The following is a 24,875-nucleotide window of genomic DNA, read 5'->3' on the forward strand; positions in this document are numbered from 1 at the left end:
CACTAGACTGTGCATATGGCAACCATTATTCATAATGACTCTAAACTGGAAACCAAAATGTCCACCTACGGGATAATAGCTTAAAAAAATAAAATTGTGATATATTCAGACACAGGAATATTATAAAGCAATAAAATGTCTTTAAAAATCTGCAATTATACAAAAATGCAATGCAACATGAATAAATCTCACAAACATAAGGAAAAGAAGATATATCATGTAATTCTATTTCTATATTATTCAAAAACAGTCAAAACGTATCCATTGTGTTAGAAGTCATAATAGTGGTTATGCTGGGGGAGTAGGAGTGGAAGGAGGGATGCGGAAACGTCTGTGGTATAGTAATGCTTTGTTTCTTGGTCTCGGTGCTTGCTTGCATGGGTATGTTCACTTTCAGAAAATTCATCTTGGTGTATACTTATGATTTCTGTACTTTTTATACATATATTTTATTGCAGTAAAGTTTAAAAAATAGCTTAAAATATGGTTGTGGTCCCAAGAGTGTTGGGTGAACTCTCATTGCTTTCAGTTTTCCCTCTCTGTCCTCTCACAATGTGGCCTTAAACATAGGCACAGTCACAGAAATGTGCATCAGAGTGCAGTAAATACAGCCACAGCTTGCTGGCTGGAGGACCACAAAGGGAAGCTCTAGGTAACTGAAAAATACCAGTGATATCATAGGGAGAAAACAGCTCAGAAAAATAACCCTGCAAAGGTGTTAAGAAATTCTGAGCTCATCCTGAGCTGCACATACCTGGATCTGATTTAAATCCGTGTACAAAAGAAATTGAGAACTAAATTAACAACAGACAGACCAGTGCCTAGATCCAAGGCTGGCCACTGGGACACATGCAGGACAGATTTGAAAAGCACTGAAAATAAAACTGGCATTGGAACCACAGAAGGCAACTTGTAACTTACAATCTGAACCTAACCAAATCAATTGACTGCCAAAACAAAAATATCAACATTCTCCATAAATTTAAGCAAGACTCAAAATCTCATAACATAATATTTAAAATGTCAAGGTTATAACCAAAACTACTAGGCATATGAAGAACCAGGAAAATCTCAACTCACATGAGAAAAGATAATTTTAACGTGCACAGACACTGAAATGAGACAGATGTTGAAATTGTGCGACAAAAACTTTAAATTGCTATGAAAATACTCCAACAAGGACTAGTCTTGAAACAGAAAAATAAAATAAATAACAAATCACTGTATGCTCTCAATAACAATGAAGATGACAGAGGAAAGAGTCACTGAGCTGTAAGACAGATAAATAAAAATTATCCACTACTAACAAAGAGAAAAAGGAAAGGAGTATCAAAAGTATCACATCAGAGTATCAAAAGGAAAGGAGAACTATAAGGAGAACTTTTATACACACACACACACACACACACACACACACACACACACACATATATTTGAAGAAATATTGACTGGAAACTTCCCAAAATTTGTGAAATACATAAACCTACAGATTCAAGAAATATAGCAAACTCCTAAACAGGATAAAAACAAAAACAATCTATGCCCAAAAACATCAAAGATACGGGAAAGTATCTTGAAAGCATTCAAAGGAAATAACACATCGGAGGAACAATGATTCAAATGACTCTGTATTTCTCATCAGAAACCATAGAAGCCAGAATGACACACCTTTTTTAAAGTGCTGAGAGAAAAGAACTGTCAACATAGAATTCTATATCCAGTAAAAATATCCTTATAGAACAAGCGAAATAAAGAGCTTGTCACATGAAAAAGAAATAAAAAGATCTGTTGCCAAAAGAACTGCTCTAAAAGAATTGCTAAAGGAAGTTCTCCAAACAGAAGGAAATGATACCAGAAGGAATATATCAAGAATAAAGGAAAAGCAACAAAATTGATTAAGATATGAGTAAACATAATAAACTATTCTTCTCTTCTTGAGTTCTTTAAAATATGGTTGACAGTTGAAAGCAAAAAATATAACACTTATAGGGATTTTCAATATATGTAGATATAACATATGACAATGATGATGTACAAATGGGAGAATAAACAAACTTACATAGTGGAAAGATTTCTGCATTCTACTTGAAGTGATAAAATATTGATTCTGAAAAGAATGTATACTGTAAACCTTAGAATAACACCTAAAAATCTATTCAAAGATGTATATTCAAAAGCACAATAGATAAATTAAAATGGAATACTAAAAAAAAGTGTTGAAATAATTCCGAAACAGGCAGGAAATGGGAAATGGAGGAATAGAAAACAGAGAAAACAAATAGGAAACAAAATATAAAATGGTAGACATAAATCCAAACATATCAATAATTACACTAAATATAAATGCAATTATTCTCTCTCTCTCTCTCTCTCTCTCTCTCTCTCTCTCTCTCTCTCTCTCTCTCTCTCTCTCTCACACACACACACACACACACACACACACACAATTTCCTAGAGCCATGTATGCTAAGAAGGAAGTAAACACAATACGGTGGTATGGATTACCAAGAGGGTCCTATCTTAGATAGGATGACCCGAGAAAGCTGCTTTGGAGAAGTATCATTTAAGCTGAGACTACAGAGTGAAGAAGGACCCACTCAATCAAAGAGAGAGTTTAAGTGCCGGCTCCAACATGCTTCAATGAGAACACTGAGAGAAAATGACAGTTGATTAGTTACGTGTCTCTTCCAAAGTAAGAGAAGATTTGTGGTACCTCAAATGTACTCAACAGTAAGCCAATCACTTTCTGGAGGAAATAATAGAGGAATAGGAAACTTCACTGGGTTCTGACTGGAACAACATCTTTTGAAGCTAGACAGATCCCTGGTTGATAGTGGGGAACAAAGGTGCCTTCACTTGCAGCTGCCATTTCTGCTGACAAAGTTCCTCTACCACAGAAGGGCTAATAGTCACTCCTAAGGAAACCACTTTTACCAGCTGCCCAATGGAAGTCTGGGAGTCCGCTTCATCCCACACAACTATCCCACCAGAGCAGGTGTGTCCTGCTGTGAACAGTACTACTGCCCTATGGTTACTGGTTACTTGGACATTGGAGGTGAAGCATTCAGCCCTTCACCAGCCCAGGGTAACCAGCACAATAATAAACCACCTGCTGACTGTGAATGAATTCTAACAACTCCAGCTCCAGAGACTCTTGAACAAGTTACTAAATGGCAGTAGCCAGTGACAGGATAGTTGTGCCTCCTGCTATCTACCTGGACACCATAACTATTACTACAAGTCAGACATATTGTTCCATGTACTAAGTCACTGAGGACCAATATACACAAGATACAATTTCTTGAGCTCTGTTCATAGAGCTCCCCAGAATCTTATTTCTTTTTGTCTCCACATTGCTTTGCTGCATTCCTAATCCTTGATTGGAATTCACTTGTTAGTTGAACTATTGCATTTTGGGCTTGTCTTCTGATCTTGGCTTAATTGACTTAATGACAATGATTCTCCAAGGACTTTGACAAAACAAACAAACAAAAAAATTGCTCTGTTTCTTTTCACACTGCCCAACTCAATTGGGACAAGTCTTCATTATCTTAGCTCTTGTACTTAACCCTGAAATCATCCACAGAGATGTCTCCAGATAAAGCTTTTCACCCTGTAAGGGAATGTTAGGGCCCTGATAAGTCACCATCTTCAAATAAGAAATGATGGTTCCAAAAGAGGAAAGAGAAAGACAACTGTCACTCCATCTCTGACTTAGGCTTTTAGGAAATCTATTTTTTGGGGTAAAATTGGACCAAAAAAATTAGAGGGAAAAGGATACATTTTATTTTGTTTTGTTTGTAAGGAAATAGTCCTATATTCCATAGATGAAACAACATGAGTGGAAAATGGGAGAGGGTTTTAGTAAAAGTGGAACAGGAAAGTGCAAATTTTGTGGCATACTAAGTCTAATTGTTTTAAACCATTTTAAAGTTTGGTGCCAAATAGTGTTTTACTTTACAAATAAATCTGAAACATCCATGTATCATGCTTAAGATCTGATACTAAATGGGGTCTACTATTGGAAGTAAGACCAAGGTCTCTGAACAACCAGCCATATTAACAAATGTGTGTATAAATGCTAATCAAAATCAGCTCATAGGAAGAGGAGATGGTTGTAATTCTTCATTCCCCAAATGTCAATCTCTAATTTATTACTCAAGGCTTTCTGCAATTGTCACTGGGTCAACAAAACGAAACCAAGGGATGAAGGTAAATCTTGGCCTTTTCAGTCAAACACATGGACAAATACTCATGAGAATAACACATGGACCAGGAAGATGACAGCAGAAAACTGACCATCCTCAGCTCACCTCTGTGTGACTAAACCCTGTGTTAAAGGTCTTCTGATGACTTAAGATAGCAAGGTAGGTATCCAAGAAATAGCCAAATAATGGTCTTCTTACCGAAATCACTAGGGAAGCTTCTTTTCAAATTAACCTTTCCTTCTCTCAGCTGAGAACTGTAGATTAGATTTAATTGATGTAATCACTTCAGATGAAGGAAGTAAGGAAAATTAAGGTATAATGGTAGGCTTGCCATCAGCAGCTACGCCTTTAACAGTACTCTGAGAAGCCAGTATTCTGACAATATTCTGAGAAGCCAAGATCTTGGTTAACTTGATACCATCATGCTAAATTGGACACCACACCAAAACATGCAGGCTACTTGACTGCATTCGTCTCGATCAACAACACGCAAGGGAGAGATCCAATATGCCAAGTACCAGCCCACAGCTTAGGGACGACTCACTTTGACAGGATGAGCAGACTATTTCACTCTCAACTCACTGACTGCTGCTCATTGTAACATACCGCTACACAGTTCCTAATACGCACCACAGAGGTAACTGCGTCTTTGGATCCAAATGCTGTGAGTGAGCAGGGATAGTAGTCTCTGTTTCTCTCCCCTCATTAGCACAACAACACAAGGCAAAGGTGGCAGCCAGGCTTTATACCTGGACTGCTGACATACGGGCCAAACACCTCTCACAAAAACAAATTTGTTCCATAGTCACACATGGAAGTTTTGCACTCTGCTTAGGGTAAAAGGAAACCAAGTCATATCACAGGCAACTCTTTGGTGGTTTTGTCTTTTATCCTGTACTTACCAGGAAATTTAAAAATCTCTAAACATTGTTTTTCAAGCTGCAGGTTATAGCATTAGTGGTCTTGACATTAAAATAGTGGGTTGTAGACTTCAAAAGAAAAGGAAGGGATAGGATAGGATAGGATGACATAAAATAGGATAGAATGGAAAATATTTGTAGGCATCACATATAGGAAGGGTAATTTTTGTCTTATGAAATTTTTGTTACAATTTCATAAATCTGTCTGTGTGTACTAGGTCATGATTTAAAAGGATTTCTTTCTATGGGTTATTACGGGAAAATTTGAAAACTACTGCCACAAAGGATACCTATATGACCGCCTAAATAGCATTTCTCTACAGGAGTACTATTGGCTTTGGGAGCTGGTCAAGTCCCCTTCTAAGTAAATCAGCCCACATATTGCAGGACTTAAAAGTCACCTCTTTCGGGGTCTAGCCCGGTGGCTCAGGTGGTTAAAGCTCTATGCTCCTAACTCCGAAAGCTGCCGGTTGGATTCCCACATGGGCCAGTGGGCTCTCAACCACAAGGTTGCCGGTTCAATTCCTCGAGTCCCGCAAGGGATGGTGGGCAGCGCTCCCTGCAACTAAGATTGAACACGGCACCTTGAGCTGAGCTCCCAGATGGCTCAGTTGGTTGGAGTGCGTCCTCTCAACCACAAGGTTGCCGGTTCAACTCCCGCAAGGGATGGTGGGCTGTGCCCCCTGCAACTAGCAATGGCAACTGGACCTGGAGCTGAGCTGCGCCCGACACAACTAAGACTGAAAGGACAACAACTTGAAGCTGAATGGCACCCTTCACAACTAAGATTGAAAGGATAACAACTTGACTTGGAAAAAAGGCCTGGAAGTACACACTGTTCCCCAATAAAGTCCTGTTAAAAAAAAAAAAAAGTCACCTCTTTCCCCTAGCCACTAAATTCCACTAGCGCTTCCTCATCACTGTAACAACCATACATTTCCAAATGCTACCTAGGAGACGATATCACCCTCTACAAAGAAAATGAATCTACAGACAAAAGGTCACTAGCTCATTTCATACCTGATGAGAAGCAAGTGGTTCCAAGTATCCTTGTGTATCTAGAGCTTGACCTCCCATGGAAAAGTGCTTTGTAGGCCCTTATGTATACACTCCTCTTAGTACTTATTCTGCAAATTAAGTCTTCTGTTCTGAGGACCCATCAATCTGATAATAAATTCATTAGCAAAATGAAATGAAAAGAACACAACATACATTGCTATTAATGGAGTTCCACGCATGTCACTCCCCACACAATGTACTAAAAATGGACTCATCTCTATTTGAGTGTCTCCACACAAATATTTGTACTTTTCAATAAATAGCATTTCAAGAGTGAAATTTTCCTTAAAGCTGCAAAGACACTTAATTATAAAGCTCCCTTTCCAGGGCTAACATTTAAGAATTTTCACCATCAATTTTGTTGACTGTATATTTACTCTTTGGTGGATCCTCTATTCTACAGATCATATCCAAAAGGAGAAACCATCATTTCTGGTCTAAAGAATTTACATTGTAATATTTTTTAGAATCCAGATATTTCTTATTTCCTTACTTTGTGTGATAGTGGCAAACAGCTTATAGTGCTTAATCTGCCAGCCTTATCAGAATCTAGGAATAGTATAATATATAAAATTTTTTAAATAAAGATACAAACAGGTGGTAGCTTCCTATTGGAGCACAATATTTACACTTGCACTTGAGTGGGGTCTTTTTCTTAATCAGAGCAGAATAAAGTCTTTACTGTATAGATTTTTAAAACTTAGTTATTCTTCCCAGGTTGGAAATAATAGATATTTTGAAGTTACGAAGAGAAATAGTCTGAATTTATAAGTTATCCAGAAATGGTAACACTGCGCTTGAATTTTTCACAAACTCTCCCATTTCTGGCTAGGATGGTAGCAAACTCTGTGTAATCGAGAATTAAGGAGACCAAAACCTAAAATTCACAAATACTCTGAATTACTCAGCTATTTTCCTTTCAGATCTCCAATAGGAACTGAACTGATCCCTCTCTTCTCCTAATGAGCACCAATGGACAATTATAGATGGACAAGCAAAGATTAAAGGAGTGTTTTTAACACAGAAAATGACATACGTTATTCAGGCTTATCTTCAAACATTTTATTAGATAAAATGTCAAGAAGAAAAACATGAAACAAAGGGAAGAGAAAAGGAGAAATAGACAATATCATACTGTAGATTTAAATGGTAAAGTGAACAAAGAAATATGAGAGAAAAGTCCATTTATTTTTTAAATGAAAAGATTTCTCAAATGAACAAAGAACAGCCACATAGTGGATGGTTTGGGGGAAAGTCCAGGTAGATTGTACACTGCAACTGCTCAGTAAAAATTATCCAAAGGGAGAAAGAAAATCCATTAGATATTGGGTAAGATAAATAAATGATAAGAAAAATGAGGCCCAATTTGCAAGGGATACCAATACCAACTTTTTTTTAAATTGTTCTATTTTTCGGGGGTGGGAGTTGTTTATACGCCAAGGGGATAAATCAGCTAGCAATAAGTAGGAAAATTCAAAGATTCGTTTTACTAAATTAATAATGAAAAAATATGTATGTACACCCCCCCACACACACACACATACACACACACACACACACACACACACACACACACACACACACGGAAAACTGCAAGGAGATTCCCATGCCTTAAATATATTTTGAAGCACACAAATTAGAAGGTTCTATCTAGATTCAAAATAATGATAAACATAATGGTCATTCTAAAATTAATTAATAAACTAGATGTAGTAGGATTACTAGCATCAAATTGTTGCTGATCAAGACTAAAACTGTGCCCCAAATACCTAACTAACCTGTCCTTGAAATGGCCATTTTCATGGAGTTCTTTGTGACCCAATCACAAAAAAGGTTTAGAAGCAGCTTGGAAACCAAAGACAGACAAGAGGGCTATGTACAAAAGGGTAACATTTCTGAAAAACTTAAGCCTCCCCTTGGTTAATTGAGCCTCTCACAGGGGCGTTTTTTCTGGGGTTAAATAGCATCTCTAAAAGCAGTAACAAGAATACATAATCTATTCATATTTTCCTTTTTCATAAAATTTCATAGCAAAAATTATACAAAGAAATTTAAAGTAAACACGAAATTAGAAATATATATTTCCACAAGCATGGAATTAGATATAGGAAGCAAAGTGTGAAGGACGGATGTGGAAAAGACAAGCATTTTTATAACCTTTGACTATGTAATTCAAAGTGTCATCTGCATATCCTCTAGATTTCACTATCCTCTTCAGATAGTAAAATATCAAACCACAACTAATGGAATTCCAAAGAGCCAATATGTAATATATAATCTATAGTATACCCATGTCCTAGAGATTAATAAACAGATTCAAGGAGGATTAATAAACAGATTCAAGGAGGATTAATAATTACCTATGGAAGATTTTATAAGATGTTCAAATTAGACAAAAGTTACCATATGAGTTCCCCTGTGTGCATGTGTTGACAATTATAAAGAATACAAGACTATATACCTTAAATATAACCTTTGAAACATGGTTCCCGAAACATAACCTTCAAAGAATTATTGTACATTGTGTGAAACATTCCCATGTGCTGTGGCTATACAGCTGTCCAAAACGCTGGCCATTGACACAAATTCTCTGGATCCAGCCTTGAGGATCTCCAACATTTAATACCTGGATATAGGAGAAAATGACTGCAAAGGAGATATCAATGGAATAAGAAGGGACATAGGAAGAAAATTAGGAGAGCAGGATGTCATGGAAAATGAAAGCAAAAAGCATTTCAAAAAGGAGGAAGTAGTCAGCAAGATAAAAATTACTCAGTGAGATCTCAGTAAGAGTCAGTTTGGTGAAGTGATAGAGATCTCAGAAGCAGACGGATAAATGGATAAACAGATTGGTGAGGAACTGGAAACAGAGTATAAACATCTCTTTGGAGAAATCTGAGTATAGACTGGGACAAGAGAGAAGGTGGCAACTAGTAGTAACATCTATCTTTTATAAATGACACTGAAACTCACCAAAGCCAGGCAGCTGACTCATTCATGACTCCTCTGTCATCCTTCATACCTACAGTATCTGATTATTATGTGGTATAGATTATATCTCCACACTCTTGAATATATCCTTTTATATTCATCTTCCAATGACTCACCAACAGTGACAGGATGAAATTCAATCTTCTTAGTACAGCCTTTATGGCCTTTTATAACCTGATCAACATTACTCATCTAGCCTTACTCCTTACTTCCCCCCTAAGCTGCAGCCATACTAAACCAGCTACCACTGTTGAATGAGCCAGGCTTTCTCATTCTCTTGGGCCTTCATGCATACTGTTACTTTTCCCTAGAATGTTCTTCCCCAACGCAACCACTTCCACTTATCAAACCACTTATCATTTTCACTTACCAAACTCCTACTTATCTGTCACATCTCCATTCAAGTATTATCTTTATGAGTCCTTTCTTGATCTCCTTATTTCATGTTCCCATAGTAACTTTTCTCTGCCCCTCTTAAGGTATTAATACTTATAGAATTCTACTGTGTTTGAGACCCCAACAGCACATTGGTCTCTTGAAAGCAAACATCCTATATTTTCATTTCTATATCTCTATGCTTCACACACAGTTAGCACTAATGAATGTTTTTTAAGTGACTGAATGGATGGACTTGTTACTAAAGGCATGGTACAAACCCAAAGTATAGCTAGCTTTAGAGCAGGTCATGGGTGGGATGTACGTAATTGGCTACTACGGGAAACTAGCGATTTGTGAGTCACAGGTGAATTTATTTCCTGGAAAATGTCATGTATTTGAAAATTAAGATGACTCACATTTTGATGTAAAAAACATTCACTGAACTACCTTTCAATTTAGTGACTCTCCTCCCTAACCTCAGCTTGTCCAAATTTAAAACAAAAATCACCTAAAGAATGTACTGCTTACCTGTAATAAATATCCAAAGTACTAAGGAGGATATAAAGTTATAAATGATATGTTCCCTGCTCCCATAGTTCATATCTGTTGGGGGAGTTAGACATGGGGAAATACATACTACTTTGAACCACCTTCTAGTGCTTTTTGGGCAGTAAGTGCCTTATAAATACGTAGCAAAAAAATTATACACAGTGACCCTGTCTTAAATGAATGGTTTGGTTAATGCTCCTAAAAGGAGAAGACGTTCAATTCTGATGGAGTTCAAAGCCAAGGAATCTCGACTCCAGTTAAGGATGAGCTCTCCTACTTTAAATACATTTTTAGTGTCCCCATACGTTGAGATAGTAGAATGGTCACAGGTAAAATCACTTTGCCTATCTTTCTAACATCCAATTAAAAATGTCTAATAGAAAACATTAGAAATTTAAAATAAACTGGCAAGTAAATAAAAATGTTTTAAAGGATTCAATTTAAGTATTTCTAGGTATAAAAGTTGTGTCCTTTCCTATCGCTAGGTAGGACAGATGGGTGATTAAGAGAAATTTAATGACTTCAAGGCTCATTCAAAAAACTTGGCTTGCTTTTAACATGTGTTTAAACCCCAAACTTGGCAGCCTTTTTGTCTTCCTGAGGGGCTTATATGTTATTTGAGGGTTTTGTTTGTTTTTTCATTGAACCCCCAAGCTCGGTGTATGTTAACATAAAACAGGAAGATATGATGGGGTAGGAGAACATTCTGTGATTATAAAATCTATATTCTACTTTCTACATTTAAAATTTAAAAGATTAAAGACAGCTCAATTATCAATTGGTCAAACTGTTTCTAGTATCTCTGGCTCTTAAATAAACCTCTATACAAATAATTGTCAACTTGGGGGAGGATAATTCGAAAGACTCCAAAGGTGGTCATTTTAATCTCACTTTCTCCACTTTGAGAATCATTATTTTCCTTATTCAGGCAGCTGATGTGTTGCAGCCGTAGTGACTCACCTATTTTCTTTTCAACAGTATTATTTTTATTCATTGAACTTAACATTTTATTCCAAGCTGTAGACAAAACAAATACATGACAACTGGTCAGTCTTTAAAAGCATAGGCTCAGTGATTTCAAAAGGAAATTCAATATTACCCACAATCATGCTTTTCACCTTAGTACTCATCCAGACCTGTCACAAGCCTGGGAAGAAGACCTCAAAAGAACTTACTTAGAGCTGTCCTCTTTTAGGACGAAAAATAAAAAGCATAGGGCTGTAGACCTTGCAACACTTCTGTGTTTTGGCTTGATTGGAGACTTACCAGAAGTCTAAAGATGATTATACATCTTTAAAAAAAATAAGAGAAACTTGCAGCTGGATAGCTCTGTATAAGAAAACAAAAAACTGAAAAAAAAACACAAAAACCCCACAATTGTCTTAAGAGATGCCTTATGTGGTCATTGTTTCACATGATAAAATAAGAAGATTGTGGGGCTAAGTCTTGGTTACAAGCCTTGGATCATTCTAATTGTTCTAACTGATGAATCTTCTTCAAGGAAAAAAGTCGGTTCCATTTCTGTTTTTAAAAATCCAGAGTGTCTATAATAGTGCAACTAATGACAACCTTCCCGTTATTCTCACTTAAGAGGAAACCCTATAATAAGAGCTTCCCAAAATGTCAAATAATACTTGTCTCATAACAGGGCTTCTTTGTTCATTTACCATGTCTCTTTTGATATGCACAGATAATAAAAGTTCATGTAAAACTAAAGGTAATATAGAGCAGAAGCCAACACTAATTCTGTATAAATATGTCTGATTAATAAGAGTGCCATTGTTATGGTTATTTTGTAATGTCACGATTATTATAAGAACAGAGGATAGAAGTACTCTTACTCTCACTGTTTTTGTTCATCCTCTGTCATCCAACCAGTTTGCAAATTTTTGTTCAATGGGGGAAATGAAGGATAGATTTTTGTCCATTAATTATTTCTGTTTCATTAGTTCATCTCATGAGCTATGAAACTAGCTTTAAACTTGGGGAGGAGGGGTAAAATAGGGGGTTTAGTCTAAAATTAAACCTCATATCCTCTAAAAAACTAAACACATGCTCCAGGCTTAATTCTTACGCTCCCTTTTCCACATGCACAGCTACTCTATTACTCTGGTGCTCATGAGCACGTGCAAGATAAAATGTAGCATCACAATACTAAGACCTGGTTAGGAGCCTGACACTGTTAAACCTAAACTATGGTTTAATACTCAAACCATAAACAAGGTTGCATGGGGGTTCATTTCCAAAAGTTAGAACCCCCACTCTGGTGAAGTAATGAGAAAGTCCAGAAATGAGTATATGGTCTCTTATTGGAAAGGAAATAGAAAACAAGTCATAGATAAAAGCGTACATTCGGGGCAAACAGACAGGCTGATAGATTTTGAAGAGGATTCTAAGGCTGGTAGATAAGTTTGTATTGTCATTACTTTGCTTTTCTCTTTAAATTCTTATCTCCTAGATCCTGGCTTCCCCCCTAGGGGCAGCAGTATAAGATAAAAACTTAACAGGAGATCTTAAATTTAGCTGACATTTTTATATCCTTCACAACATACTCTTTAGATTGCACCCAAGAAGGAGATTATTAAATAGTAGCAGGAGACCAGTTACCAGACCATTTCGACTGAACAAAAAAACAGCACTGTGCCTTCTTGCTGACAAATCAAACAAGATTTGTATAATCATTATAATCAATTTCATAAATAAAGGGCGATTAACGACTGGGGGAGGGGGAGGAAAGAAGTTCTATTTCTCCCAAGTCCCTTCATCCTCTCCTTAAACCACACATTAGTTTCAGCAGTGGAGGAAGCTCTGCATGAGAAAGAGTGGACTCCTGTGAAGCAGATTCTGTCAGTCAGAACGCAAGGACACATTTCTGTGATTATTTCAGCCTTTTTTTTTTTTTTTTTGTATAATAGTAATTAGCCTGAGTTCCATTTTTCTAGGCCTGGCATTTCTCACAGCTCACTTACTTTTTTTGTTTTAATTTAGACTTTTCTTTCCTTTTTATAAAGTCAATTTACATATTTTCAGTCTCTCCATCCCTTCTATGTTTTATTTATGAATACAGCCCTTCTTGATGGTAACTTGAATGTGGAAGAGGTAGTAATTAATGTCCCAATCTGCTAGGTTAATCCCTTTTCACACTCTCTACAGAGAAGTTTAAGGTAAGTAACAGTTTACAGTCAATATTAGGTTTAATTATGCTTAATGAGAGTTCGTTTCTCTGTTTACTAACTGCATTTAGGTATGTGGGTCCTAGATGAGTTTTCCCTTGGCCTCATTCTGATTTGTTAACAGCGCCACTGTGTACTGTATACTCAGTGCTTAAACCTATAAAGCTGCTCCTGGAGAACAAAGCAACAAGGCACCTGTTTCAGTGGAGACACCATTAGATAGAACAGTCTTAACACGCCGGCATCTTTCCTTGGGAAGAGAGCTATTATTTTATAATGCTTTCCAAACAGATCCATTTGAGAGGCCAAGTATTGCCTAAATTTCAAATCCTGGATAAGTCCATAAGTATAAAACGCTATTTCAAACTAAGTACAACCATCAATAGTGGTTTGTATAGTATTAAAGAGTATTAAACACTTCTAAGACTTTCTGTATTGATCCTTCAATGTTATCATTTCAAGTGTTAAGATCTAAACCTACTTTGAAAAGTCATTGGTTTGATCTTTTTTTTTTTTTTAACTAAAAATCTCTTTTGTCTTAAAATTGTAATTAAGTTTATGTCAATGTATAGGGGAAAACTTCCTTACTTGGCTTTAAAAATAAGTACCAAAACAGATACCCAGACCTAAAAGAAACCAAGTAGTGACCCAAAGGGAATTTAGTACACAATTTTTAAAGGATCCTATGTTTGTGTTGTGGATAAATTTTGAGTACAACTGATGATATAGTTTCTCTAAGTCTGATAGGGAAGTCAATTCAATAAATATTTATTGAGAACGTGGCCTGAACCAAACACAAAATGAAGAATTCCCTCCCCCCAAGAAGCTTACCATCTGGGAAAGGAGGCAGGCATAAGTAAAAATGAACTGTGACACAATGTGATAGGTGTTATAGTACCCTTATGTGAGTACATGTGAAGGAGACACTATGAAAGATATGTTGACTCTATAGTGGAGGATAAATAAGGTGTCCACTAGTGATACAGCATTTTTCTGGGCCACACCAAGGCCACAGGAACAGGAAGAGCTAAGGCACAGAAGACAGGAAACTGCAGTGTGGGCAGAAAGAACTGTACGCTTAGGGAAAGGAGGTGAGGTGGCATGGGAAGAATGGAGAGAAGTTTGGAAGTTAGGGGCTCAAAAAGTAGTTTGGGACCGAATTTTTAAAAATGTCAATGTCATCCTGTATTAGCTAAAGAAATAACTTTACCAAACAAAAATGAGATCAGTATAAATCCTGAAAATTAAAATAAACTTTTCTAACTCTGTTGACCTCTGAAAATTGTTTCAAATTTCAAAATTCCCATAATGTATTTACAAGTCCTTACATTTAGTTCAAAGAATGAGTTTTTTGCCATGGGAAAACAAAATCCCTAAAATGTTATCTACGTAAAAGATTGATTATATATTAACAAAAGCTACTGGGGAGAGAAGCTGGTAGATCCATATCTCAAGGCATTCTGGGAAATCTGCAAATGATTAAACATACTTTGTGACATAAAGTGCTTACAATTAGTCTCAGGAAAAAAAAATTGCCTTTTGAAAATTCTACCTTTAGTTAGTGTACCCTGACTTTTGCTTTTATTAAAAAAAAAAAAATAGAGGCAAACATTTCCTTAAAAAACACAAACTAACGGGTCTAAAAAGAAAAATAATGCAATCCAAACTATACACTTAATCAGAAAAAAAGCCACATATCTGGATGTCTTTCTGCACTTAGCCAAACTGACCTTTCTGCTATGTCCTTCCCATCTCAGTACATTTGTGAAAACCACTTGACTAGTTTATATTCTCCCCTACCATGCTACTTTGAACCATCCTGAGGACTTTCAAATTACTGTCAGAAACTGGGCATTCACAGGCACTTACTTCTGTATCCCTGCTCAAGGAAAAGAAAAGAGAAAAGCCTAGATTCAAGTAGCAATAAAGTCTCTCACACCTTATAAACATTTTTAAAAATTTAGACTCATTCTGATACCAAAGTTATATAAAATAAGTATAACCTTAGTGTTAATTCACAGGTTATTATATAAAAACCTCTATAACTATATATAATAGACTTAATGTACTACTAGAAATATGTATAAATACATTTGAGTATCACATGCATATACAAGCCAACTATTTATTATATATATGTGTATGTATACATATATATATAAATTTACATTTCAGCATTTATTCCTGAAAGTTAGGGAGAAAACACTCAAACTGTTTTCATAATACAAATTCTAACTGAAATAAAATGTCCTTTAAAAACTGTAATTAATGGCAGCTGTGTCAAACAGTGAACCAAAGGGTCAAACCTTATAATTCACAGTTTGAGAGGTCATAGCTCAAATTATAACGTTAAAAAACTGATTATCTGTGAGTAATTTGACAAATCCATCTAATATACCCTGAATGCATATAAAATCTTTTTGAGAGTAAAAAGAATGTATGTCCAAGTGGACAGCTGATGGAGGAAATGGCCTTTTTACTGGACAAGGCTGAAGTCCAGCATAATGACTTGGAATGCCTTTGAATGAGCATGCAAGGCAGGAAGGCCAAACAGTACACATGTCCAAAGGGAGCATAATGAACAATCTGATCAGAACACAAAAATATTCCACACACATGTCCAAAAAGAAGGAAAAATACACATTTCCATAATCTGCTCTTCCATCACTATTACTACAACCCTATTCACAGGTAAACTCTGGACTATTAAACAATATTTAAAAGCAATAATTATTTGCAATTTAAAAAATGTTAGAATTTCCTGTGATTTTTCAATTTGAGATTTGAAAATATACATCGGGGTCCTCTATTTCATATATAGTAAGCCTGGTTTACAAAACTGTTTTCTTTATCACTCACCTTAAAAGCAAATATTGCTTCACCTGTCTTCATCCCAAGGCCACTTGCACCTTAAAACATAATTGGAATTAATTTGGCCTGCCCGCATTTTTTAAATCTAGAAGTGATCTACTATTAACAAGGCAGGCCATGGAAGATAATTTCTCTACTGTCGACCAATTCCCTAACCCATGTTGGAATTGAGAAGTCCAGCAAAATTCATTATTTAGTTATATATTGATGTTTTTAACGTTTATTTATGTGTTTATATTTTCCTATTAGACTATAAGCCCCAAAAGGGTAATGACTATGTCTTTTTTGTTCAACAGTTTATATCTAACACTGAGGAAGTTCCTGGCACAGAGCAGAAATGCAATAAATATTTGCTGGAGGACAGAAAGAAGGGATGGAGTGAAGGAAGGCGGGAGGCCTATGGTTAGCTAATATCCTCTAGCATTACCTGTGTGACTGTGGGGCGAAAAATCTGGGAAAAAAAAGTACATTCTATTTAGTCAGTTTATCTACCTAGCAATTTACTGATCATCCATCTATCCTAGTAACCAAATGATTCAAAACATATTTAAAAGACAAAATAGGTTAAAATAGATGAAAAATGGAAAAGATGGAAATTACAGTGCGAAACAAGATGTTTGTAGGAGTATACGTATACATGTAAAGACAAATCATGAGAAAGGAAGGGAATTTGCTGTTTCAATTTCTTCAGGTTAATCTTATTATAACCACCATTATAATGCTTCTATTTATAACAAAAACACTAAGTGAATATTTACTAGCTCCGCATCTGGCCGTGCACTGTAGCCACTACATAACCAGGTTCCTCATATTGTGAGCTATAGAGTCTACTGGAATAGAAAAATATTTATTATAATAAAATATAATAAGTAACTTTTAACAGTAAAAACAGGTTTTATGAGAGAACAAAGCAGGATTCTTTTCTGAACCGGCAAAAATGCTCACATGGTAACTGCTTTACTTTGATGTCACTATATCCTGTTCCCAGAGACTTTTCTAATACACGTAAAGGCTGCTGGCTCTTGATGCACACAGAATATATGCTCTCAAATGTCACTAGTACAAATGAGATCTGAACATGTAAATCACTGTATCATAGGAAAATATATTTGAAAAATGACCTTTTTCTTATAAGTGAAAGCCCACTTAGCCTGATAATATGTTTCTGTCATTCCGTTGGACCAGCCCACACATACTGGGCTCTTGATAGGTCCTGGGCTCGACCATCTGGCCCTTTATTTACTTAATTCTTTTTTGATACTGACAAGTGTATTAGTAACACTTCCTTGATCATTGGTAAATAGAGCTACCACACAACAAGATTTTCCCTAATTCTGAAAGTCACTAATTAGTTGTGGGTAGGGGTTGGAGAGTATCACAAAGATATGTTGAGCGGTAAGTACTACAATAAGTAATCTAATTCCCAAGAAGAAAGCATGTTAATCTGCTTCCCACTTCATTAGAGGAATAAAAAACATCTTGTCATCACTAAAGGATATAAAGAGAGACCTGGATATTTAAGGAAATGGTAGATGGGGGCAGGAATGAATGCAGCATTTAGGCAGGAAACACAAATCCCTTACATATCCCTTACATATTGTGGACAATGTTCATGGTTTCTCCTGGTATCTTTTGATTGTGTGTTTCATGAGCATAGTTTATTCAATTAATAAGCACAAGCTTCCAAATAAAACAAATAAGGTAAATGAATCCTACTTAAAAGAACTGATCATTCTGCTAGTACTTAAGTTATACATCAGGCAACGTTAAAAACTGCATTCACCTTTCCAAACCAGTAAGGTCTCAATTACTTGAGTTTGCACAATAAAATGCAGTAGGCTTAAAGGAGAGAATACCACTTCTAATGATGCTAAAAAGGAATTTAGAGAGAAGATACAGTCTAATTATAAGTACTTACACTGGGAATTTATGTATTTTAAGTCTATTAAAAACCTTCGTTCCTTGTTCCTTCCTTTCTTCCATCCTTCCTTCCTTCCCTTATTTTTAATGGAGATAGTCTAACATTTTAATTTTCCATGAGGTTTAGATTCTTCAAAGAACATCAATTGATTGCTGTGTGTGTTAATTCAAGCATCAAATTTAAAGTATTATAACTCAACTCCCTGAAACTAACCATTCTAACTTTGTAAGGGTGAGTCCTTTGTCCACTGTCCTTATTTGTAAGATCAAACAATGTAATACCAAGCAAAAGCCTTTTAGAGATTATTTTTCATTTCAGTCTACTTCCTTTTTTCATAGACATTTTGGGGAAAGGATGTCATTCTCTTATAGTACTCACCCCAAATAACTAGATCTCAACTAAAAACTTACAAAGCTGAGGATTGTAAGGTAGATATTAGTATTTCCTTAATCAAATTTTGTAACTAATGAATAAAAGTTAATTGGTTCACATTTGGAAGCAAATTGATGGAAGGCAAAGAACAGAATAAATAAGGTAGGGAAAGCACATTGTTTAATATGTTATTTAAGAACTGTCAAAGACGTGGGGCAACTCTTATTTACTGATATATGTAAAAAAGAAGAATGATGCTTTTGCATAAAATAAATGTAGGTATAGAAACATAATAGAAGCTTTGTGTTACAATGGCACTTAAACTCCTCTGGGCAGTGATCAGCTAAGAAGGAACAGAGACAGTTACAATGCAATGATTAACTAGCTGACAGATCTATTATTCATGGCAGGTATGTAAGTCAGGGCAGCGATGTTGGTGGCCTATCCTCATCAAGCAGCTTTGCCAGTGCAGACTGGATGCCTGGAACCAGGCAAGACACAAACACAATAAAACCTATAGCCAGCGAAAGGAAGATCAGCACAATCCATCTCCAGTTTTTAATAGTACCAGCAATCTCCACTGAAGAATGTTTCCCCTTGTGATTGGCATATATTGTCCAACACTTACCTCTATTTATCTTACTATGCATAGCAACTTGCCTGAAACAACTACCCAGAATATTTCAGTATGTTACAGAAAGAAGTGGCAAAAATTTCTGTTGATAGGTATGACCATCATGTCGTTACATGAACAGATGGTAAAAGTGAGTCCATTTCACTGACAGTATATTATGTGGGTCTTTTTATCCCTGAACAACCACGCCAAACAAAAGCACAACACAGAAGAGGTCATTGTGCCTTCCCTCGTTTGGTTGGCAGCTTTATCTGTGAAATAGGAAAATAAAAAGCCAACATGGACTATAATCCTGCATAGTACCATTTCCACATAACATTTAATCAAATATTTAAGGATTCATATCAAAAATCACCCTGGCGTTTTGTGAAGATGGAAAACTATATGGGATTTTTTTTAAATCTTTCTACTCCATGATCTCCAGTAAAATGAGAAAAATAAAATAGCCATATTTCCTATTCTTCAGTTGTTTTTTTCATTTGTTTTGTTTTTTATTTATTTAAGCAACAGTTTACAGGAAAAAAAGCAAGTTACAATTTTTTATTGATATTCAGGTCTTTTAATGAAATGTCAGAAAAAAATATAATTTAAAAAAGCGAATCCCCATATTAAAATCTGTTTCTCTTTGAAAGGCTGTGCTCTCTCTGTGTATATATTATTTTTATTGAATAATTTTTAACTATAACAGCTGAAATAATGCACAACCAAATGAATTAATAGTCTAGCAGATATCCAATCACCAATTACTACATTTTACACCATGAGATCTCTTGAAACACACACACACACACACACACACACACGTTGCTATTTGGACTCAGGGTATGGTAACTTCACCTATAAAACCAACCCAAAATATAAAATATTACCTTGATTTTGTGAAATAAAAATAAATAATATTATGGGGTAAAGGAGAGAAAAAAATTAAGAATGTATTTCTATCTGGAACAGCTAGTAGTAAGAACAACGGAAAATTATATGGCTATAGTGCGTCTACACATGTGGCTATGAAAACTTAGGTGCAAGGAGAATCCTGGTTACCTACATTCAAGAAGAGCTGGTAAAGTATGAGGTTTAAGAGTACATTTCTAGTACTTCTGTACCTTAAAATATTGACGACTATTAATTTTTCATCAAGTTGTCATTTTCTCTGACATTTGGTTTTATTAATCAAGGCATTTATCATTAATTTGTAGAAAATATTGTAATTAAGCCAAATAAAATAAAATCCTTAAAGGTTAAAATTAGAAAGCAAGTGAATTAGAACTTTGACATTACCCTATTGACATACAGGAGCTTTTTGAAAAGTATGGGCATCAAGTTTTTGCAGTGAGTTTGGTGCCTCAGTCTTGGGGCTGGTTGGTTTTTAAAAAATGTTATAAAGATTTGATTTAAAGCTCTCTGACAGTTTTGACATTCAGGTGAAAGTACTGCTGCTGCATTTGGAACAATTTGCATATCCCACTGCTAAACGGAATGTTTGAGGTGTGCACTGGTGTAAAGAAATTAAAAACAAGCTATCACACATGCTTAAGTGTATGTATTCACAAAACTGATGGCTGGATCACACCACCCCGTCCCCCTGCAATGTAATCTGTGATTTACTCTTCTATAATAAATTACCCTACCATGTTATTCTCACTAGAAGATCTAACCATGCATGTAAGAAGCAAAGTAATTACAGCCCCCTCTTGTCTAAGAAACCTTCTTCAATCCCTAGGAGCTCTTTATACACAATGCAGTGACACAAGTCTATTGTAAACTTCTTGCCTGAAATTCTGGACTGTGGCCTGAAATTCTGGCCTTCAGTAGCTACTAAAATCTCATCTGAATGGTTTTGTTGTCTCCAACAAATGCATTTTTGTTTCTTGTAGTTAGCTGTAAAGCTTTTCCTGATGAGGAATAGGTACTGACTTTTTGGCTTTGACCCAATATGCCTATTTACGAAACGGGCAAGGTATAAATCAGAAGAGTGCCAAAATGATTTAAAAAGGGAAGGAACCATAATACATTCCCATATAAAGGAAGAAGGGGAACAGCAACACCCAATTAGGCTGAAATTATTCTGAGATGACACAAGCTTGCTTCTTTATTGACTTATAATTTCAGATTATTTTAAGCAGACATGGAAAAAGATATCTAATATGCTAAGGGGCAATAAAAGAAAGCCTTGAGGTAGTAAACCCAAAGTTTTAAACATTATGAAACTTTTCAAGAAGATAAAACCCATTCAAGAAAATATCATTGGACATTACCTTCAGCCTTCAGAGTCTCAAAGGGCAATTCTTAACACTTCTTTTGTGTGGCTGTAAAAAGAAATACTTAAAATTAGAAGTCTGCTAAGGAAACAATTTAGATTTCCATAAGATCTTTATGAGTTTGTGTATGTCAACTAATGTGTATAGTTTTAAAAAAAAAAGGGTGACACGTTTCTTTGTATATGTGCAGAACTAGTACTCAGTAAAATATGGCACAAATATATAATGTAAACCTTTGTTTGCACACGGTGTATACGGAGAATAATTATTTATTATAGTATCATTAGAAGCTTTCTTAATTTACACAAAGGTTTTTACATTTATATTTTTATAATTAAAAAAACGAATGCCCAATAGTCTTTATCCCACTTATTTCTTTATTCTTAAATATTTTGCAAAAATCTACTATGTGTAATATACTGGTAAGCATTGGTGAGTTAGAAAGTATACAAGATAAATAAGACTCAGGCCCTATCCTCCAAATCACTGAGGTTGGACAGATATGCATAAAAAAGATAATCCAAAGACAATAAAAAGTAAATGGGTAGAAAGAAATAGGGAGGAGAGAGTAACACGTTCAAAATAGCTTGAACTGGCCTACAGTACCTAATACATTGACATTAGAATATGGCTTTATGTTTCCTGTCTGAGCAAGCAAGGCTAATAGTAGGGTCCTATTCAGATTTGGAGGCAAGGATGTTAAACAAATGGATGAGTTACTTTTAAATTCCTTTCCATCCACATGCATTCGCTATTAGGTTGGTGCAAAAGTAATTGCGGTTTTTGCAATTATTTTTAACCTTTTAAACCGCAATTACTTTTGCACCAACCTAATAGTACGGCCTCAAAGCTGGGACTGGGAGCAGAAGAGCAGGCAAGATGTTGAGGTGCCTTTAAGGCCAATCTGGTGAGTCTGAATATGAAAAGATTTAACTAGAAACAACTCTCCTATTAAAAATTGAGTTTGATATTGTCTGTCCTTGGAAAGTGATCTAAATTTGCTATGAAATCTCAATGATGACCTTGCGGTCATATTTACTAATAATCTCCACAGAGATTCAGCCATTCGAAGTCTCAAAAGCAGTTTTACTAATGGAAATGCATACATAAACATAAGCCAATCCTGCAAACCAGTACATCTATAGTAAAAGACCCACTAAAACGAAAGGTAAGGATTTTAGTTGATTGGATCTTTAACATGCATAAACAATATTTTATAAAGGGAAAACAATCAAACAACAAACCAGCCAGTAAACCAAAACAAACCTGAGTTTAGGCTGTACTAATAGATTAATGGGATCCAGAAAATGAAGGGGATAGTCCTGTTATGTTTAGGATACATGAGTAATAAATATCACACTCATTCTGCAACACCAAACTTTAGAAGAGACACTGAAAACTAGAATCTGTTAGGAGGACTGAGATACGAACCATTCATTTTGGATAAACAGAGGATAACTAGGAATGGAAAAGGAAAAAAAAATGTTTGGATTGTAGGGATGAGGTAGGGAAGGACATTTAGGAAAAAATTAATTTGGCCATTACATGATATGTTAAAAAAGTAATTATTATTTATTTATTGTCTGTCTCTCCCATTACAATGAAAGTTCCATAAGGTCAGGCACTGTCTTTTTTATGGTATTCCCCATTTCCATGAATAGTGTCTGCCACATAGTAGGAGATCAATGAATATTTATTGAATGAAAGAATGAACAGCCTAACCAATCTATGAAACAGGCACTAAGTCTCCAGCTATTTGCAGATAAAGAAATTCAGGCTTAAAGAAGTTAAATGTTATGAGTTAAACTTTGCCCTTTGCAACTCCAAACTTCTACAACCCATTGTTTATAGTCTTCCACTCAATATTCATTCTAGCAGAGGAAACAAGCGATAAGCAAATAAATTGTTAGACTTATGTCATATAATTAGTACTGTGAAGGCAAACAAAACAAGGTAACAATATTGAGTTACATGGGCTATTTTAGACAGGTTAGCTTCTCAGAGATGACACTACAAAATGCCTGAGAGAAGCGAGAGAGCTAGTCAAAAAAATATCTGGAGGACTATAAGGGCTCTGATAAGGATTAAACGAGATACATATTACCTTTCGCAGTGCAATGGGTAGCACACAGCCAACAGTATTCTCAATAACTATTATTTTACTATGTTGCTATTGTTTTAGAAATGGTAAATTCCCCCACTAGATTATAAATTTGTCAGATAGTCATTCATTTTTATTTCCCTACAGCTCCTTAAACAGTGCCTAGCAAGAATTCAATAAACATTTATAGAATTGAAAATAGGAAGACACAATTACCAGTTCATTAATTAGAAAAAGTAAACAGACTATATGAATATGAAAAAGACCATATTTCATATGCCTGAATCAATTTAATTCTGTTAAATCAATGTCGCTTAATAATTAATCATTTCTGGATTAAAAAGAAAGAAAAAAAGGGAAAGCTATATAAAATGGCTACAGCCAGTAAGTCATAGATTGTTAAAAAAGAATAAGGAAGAGTCATAAAACAATGAAGTTTTTAATATTAGACCACTGTCTTGACCATTAATACACTTTTCTTGTGCAAGTAGTCTAGTACACAGGGATCTGATTCATTTACATGTTCCTATTACAAGCACAGGGCCTCATATACACCAGTCAATAAATCTTTGTTGAACTGAATTGAACTAAAATTATCTTTAGTAGTTCTGATGCTTTAAAGTTAGTTCAAATTAATAATAATAATAATAATAATAATACAAAATAGGAGATTACAACAGAAAAAATGTCAAGTGTTAGGTTTTGGCTCTGCAACAAAGGAGTAAAGAACAAGGTGAGTTTTAACCAAAGATTGAAATATATGCATAAGTGACAGTGTGATATTGGCAGTAAAAGAGACAGATCACTAGAACAGATCATAAGACTCCAGTATGTGATAAATATTACAGGTAGTATTTCCAGTGTTGAGATAACTGACTATATGAAAAACAAAAATTCTGTTCTCTGCTCCTTACCAGGCACCAAAGTATAAATCAGATTGCTATATCTCAATATAATAAGTAAAACAATTAAAGAGCTTTAAGAAAAAATGTATATAACCTTCTGAACTCCAATATGAGAAGGCCTTTTGAGGCATGTAGCAGTAATATATATAAGCACAAAGATTTATGAATTTTACTACTTAAAATAAAACATTTTTTACAAGTCCCAAAATATCTTCAACAAAGTAAGAGGCCAACAACAAATAAAAATAAATATTTTCATGCATAGGATATTAATAGGGTTAATAGTCTTTATCTATAAATAAATGAAACAAATCTCATTTTTTTAAATGAACAGGCAATTCATAATAGAGAAACACAAGCTAATGGAATAATATCAATGTGTAATAGCAATGAAAGAAATGTAAATTAAAGTAACCTAAATATTCTAGGATAGTGAACTGGTTAAATAAATTATATGTGATATAGTAAGCTTTTATTAAATAAGGCAGATAAAAATTTACAATATGCCATTATGTCTAAAAAGCCGATTGTAAAA

At 35.2% G+C, this 24,875-nt stretch overlaps 1 protein-coding gene across 1 annotated transcript in view; it reads right to left on the reverse strand.

Annotated features, from left to right (window-relative positions):
* Positions 1–24,875, reverse strand: part of ZBTB20 (zinc finger and BTB domain containing 20) — a 755,626-nt gene that overhangs the window by 583,875 nt on the left and 146,876 nt on the right. The window contains 1 exon segment of the mRNA XM_033135553.1: positions 21,332–21,382. The gene's annotated coding sequence lies outside the window, so the exon portion shown is untranslated.

Source organism: Rhinolophus ferrumequinum, chromosome 2 (assembly GCF_004115265.2).
Source record: "Rhinolophus ferrumequinum isolate MPI-CBG mRhiFer1 chromosome 2, mRhiFer1_v1.p, whole genome shotgun sequence".
Taxonomy (NCBI): domain Eukaryota; kingdom Metazoa; phylum Chordata; class Mammalia; order Chiroptera; family Rhinolophidae; genus Rhinolophus; species Rhinolophus ferrumequinum.